Source organism: Capsicum annuum, chromosome 11, assembly GCF_002878395.1.
Source record: "Capsicum annuum cultivar UCD-10X-F1 chromosome 11, UCD10Xv1.1, whole genome shotgun sequence".
Taxonomy (NCBI): domain Eukaryota; kingdom Viridiplantae; phylum Streptophyta; class Magnoliopsida; order Solanales; family Solanaceae; genus Capsicum; species Capsicum annuum.
The window spans coordinates 1,397,503-1,401,401 of NC_061121.1; the positions used below are offsets into that span (position 1 = coordinate 1,397,503).

Below are 3,899 nucleotides of genomic sequence, written 5' to 3' on the forward strand. Positions count from 1 at the left end.
TATATTAAGAAGATGATACAAGCCTAAAGAGCACAAGGTCTTGTAGAAGATTAAGTTTCGGATTTTTGCAAGCGATTGAAGACCTTTTGGAGCCTTGTCCAAGTGAACAAAGGCAGAGGGATCTTATACTCAAGAGGCGCCTCTAATTAAGGGCATTAAGGACTTTTTACACTCCAAAATTACACTCCATAGGCGCCTATTCTTCAAGGCTCATTAAGGGCAAATTAGTCATTGTTATGTAATAACTATAAGTAGACATTTTAGCATTTTCCTTAGTTTTGATGAATTGTTGAGTGATACTCAAATTGTATTTTCTTTTCTTAGTGTAAGGCTTAGAAAAACTATTTTAGTGTAGGTTTTGAAACAGGGGCGGACCTACACATAATTTTTGGGTGTTCCGGCATCCACTAAACTTGACGCGGAATAAGTATAATTACATAAAAAATATACGAAAATAGGTATAAATTATATAAAAGCACACACTAAACAAGAAGTTGGTTAGGTGCCCTGACATTTAGGTTGATCTTTAAGGCTCTCCACTGGTAGGTATGCTCGGGTTCAAACCTGGTTGAGGTGATTTTTTTTTTTTCCTATAGTAAGTACCCACACTCCTTAAATCCTGGATCCGCCATTGTCTTGGAAAAGACAATTGAAACTAGGGTTAACCTTGTGTTGACATTTTGACAAGAAAGGTGGGTGCTTAAGGCGTTGATCCCTTTGTGTCCACCTAAGAGTGTGTTGTTATCCTCCATTGGTGTTGTGTGTTTTGGTGTTTGATACACACCTTAAGTATAAGTCTCACTATCTATCCTTTCATTTTAATGCAATTCTCTTTTGTAAGTACCTTGTCTTCATTAAGTGTTTGTTTCTTCGTCATCTCTTCTTCTTGAGGCTTAGTTTCGGTTTCTTAGTCTTTACTTGTATCACTAAATGTTTTTAATATTTTTATTAAGAACCTAGTTATTATAGTACATTGACTTGAGGTCGCCGTAAGAATCCATAAATTGCAAGAAACATAGTCCACAAATGAAAATAATCTTAGCAGAAACAACGAAAATAAAAAGATAAAATAATATCTATATACAATATACACTTCAAATGCTATCCTCCTCAGAAACATATATTGAAAGTGTCATTTGATAAAACTTAACTATGACAATTCAATTGTTTTCTTTTAATAAATGCTAGCCGTTTTGTTGAGAACATTATTTTCTTAACATTTATATATATCAAGGTTCAGTTTGAAATAAATCATAAATTATAGCAATGACCTTATTCTTTTACATAAACTTAATAAATTTTACATGTACGATGTTTGTTGGAAACTAACTAATTTGTGGGGGGAAATGATCTCACCAATATAATGTTTTCTAAGAAAATTGGATTTAATTCTAGTTGAGAAAAATTAATTTCTAGAATTTGGATCCATTATTTCTTGCTTTTTAATTACTTCTAACACATTCATAGAATATAAAATAATAACAAATAAAACTGGAATACCAATACATATCGATACTGTTTTGAAATAAATATATTTTTACAAATTATTCAGATAAATAGATAAAATATTAAATGAAATATTCCAAGCCCTCAATGTTTCTCCATTTCCATTGAGAAGTAATGGACATCCTTTCCCCATTTGCGGGGTAGTGGTTTGTTTGTTATTATTGCTTGGGAGTTAAATAAGTTGTTTCCTAGCGTTTAGGTTATAGAATTAGTGAAATTAGTTCAGATCAGAATAATTAGGAGTAACAAACGTATTTTGTTATTGTAGCTTTTATTTATTTAAGGACTCTTGTAATTGAGAAATGAAAAACAGTTCCACTTGACGTCCTTTTATTGTTATTGACAATTTCTATCAATGTCACCAAAGGGGAGATGAAATCCTCTCTACATAGATAAGTTATTTTTCAACGAACCATTTCAAGAAGCATATTTACCCCAACCACCAGTGGTACATTCTTTAATTCCACCGTATGATTTCTTCGTAGGGTTGATAGCTTGATATGGCAGAATGACAAAATCATACCGTAGAAATCATTTCAATACGTTTAATCACTTCTAGGACAACGTAAATCATTCCAATGTACTGAATCCAAAGGAGTTCCCTATGAACTTCAATGAACCACTTCAAGAAGCATACTTATCTCAACCACCCTCAATACATTCTTTAGTTGTTTGTTTCTATTTCTCGAGTGGACTATTGCTTAGATACTATTACCTACCTCTGTAGCTGGATTGCCAATCTCCTCAAATGTAACATCTTCAGATCCAGTTAAAATAGGAAACAAATTGCACTATATATGTATCATATCCCTAGAAATATTAAAGAAAACATAACTAGCATTGATAGTCTTGTTTTTAACGAGATGATCTTATTGTTACCAGTGTTCACAAGCACATCATCAATTTCTTCTCCTGCACTTTCATCAGCTTCAATATTACGGATGCAACTGTCACATCGTCACTGCTTATGTTTTGCAATGTCTAGTGGAGGAAGTTGCTCCTCGGGGTTACGAATAATTGATCCATCAAAAGGTGAACAAATATTCATGTCCTTCTTTCTCATCTCAGCAACAGATCGTCTATATCACACGAAAAATGACCAACACATATATTGGATTATTTCCTTGTCCGATGAGTTAATTTTTCAAGCGATCACTCAACTACTAGTTATTATTTAGAATTATCCAGAGGGGATTTGTGTGCCCAGAAATGTCGGGGGCTGACAACACTAGAAGAAATTACTTCACATTTGCGAGGTAAACTTACCTCCTTCGCCAAGTTGTTGTATAGCTACCACGAATTTGGCATGAAGATCCTCCGTCCATTGTGCACGCCCTTCGCCTAACAGTCTTGCACTTCTTATATTTTTCCCTCATTAATCTCATTTATCCCAAGGCAAGTTGGGGCTCAAGGAAGTGTTCATCATCCAGGTACTTTTAAAATTTTTTATCATAATGTTCAATTACATCAGAAATTTTAAATGAATGTATGATTTTCTTGACACTTTGAACATGGTGAACATAGCATTAAAGAACATAGCATCCCCTATTTTCTTGCTTTTTGTTTTAGTTTTTGTATTCAGTCCATTATTAATCATACAATGGTATACTTATTTTCTTTCCAGTTCCTCCGATACGAGTGATGTACAAGAATCAGTTACAGGAGTACACCCAAAAACTTTCGGATACGAGTGATGTATAAGAATCAGTTACTCCGGAGTACACCCAAAAACTTTCGGATACGAGTGATGTACAAGAATAAGTTACAAGAGTACACCCAAAAACTTGCGAAACAGCTTCCAAGTTATCAAACAAACAATGAAGGTTCTCCACATATGCCAAAGTTTAGAAAAACAGTATTAGTTAACTAGTTCTGGTACTTTTGTTAACTCGAATGCTGCTAATGCTGGGACAATGGCAAGATGACTTACTGTTAATGCAAGATATGTTGAAGATTGAGTCCTTCGTCAACCAAACGCTACAATCGATCCAACATTTTTCTAATATTGCCGTGTCCGGCATTTGTCTTTTATGACGTCTTACTTAACTTACTAATCTACAAATGTTAAACAACCATTATATAAAGGGAAAAAGGCTTAAATATGTCACTGAACTATCAGAAATGACTCATTTATGTCATCCGTTAAAAGTTGGACTCATTTATGTCATTGCCATTACAAAACTGGCTCATTCATACCATTACTTTTAACACCCGATTTTTAGAAAACAGCTTTTCCACGTGCTAATATATGATCCATGCATGCATACATATAAATAATTATCAAAAAAGAATAAATGATAACGTACATATCCACACACAATACTTTACTACATACATTTTGCATGCATACACACAAAGAGGGAGAGAAAAGTAAGGAAAAGAGAATGCACCAA

The 3,899-nt window shown here is 33.7% G+C and overlaps 1 long non-coding RNA gene across 1 annotated transcript; it reads left to right on the forward strand.

The window, feature by feature from the left end:
• Nucleotides 1–1,811: 1,811 nt before the first annotated feature.
• On the forward strand, nucleotides 1,812–3,464 carry LOC124888590. Its single transcript, XR_007047055.1, has 2 exons — nucleotides 1,812–2,936; nucleotides 3,131–3,464. It is a non-coding gene; the product is annotated as an uncharacterized LOC124888590 (long non-coding RNA).
• The last annotated feature ends 435 nt before the right edge of the window (nucleotides 3,465–3,899 follow it).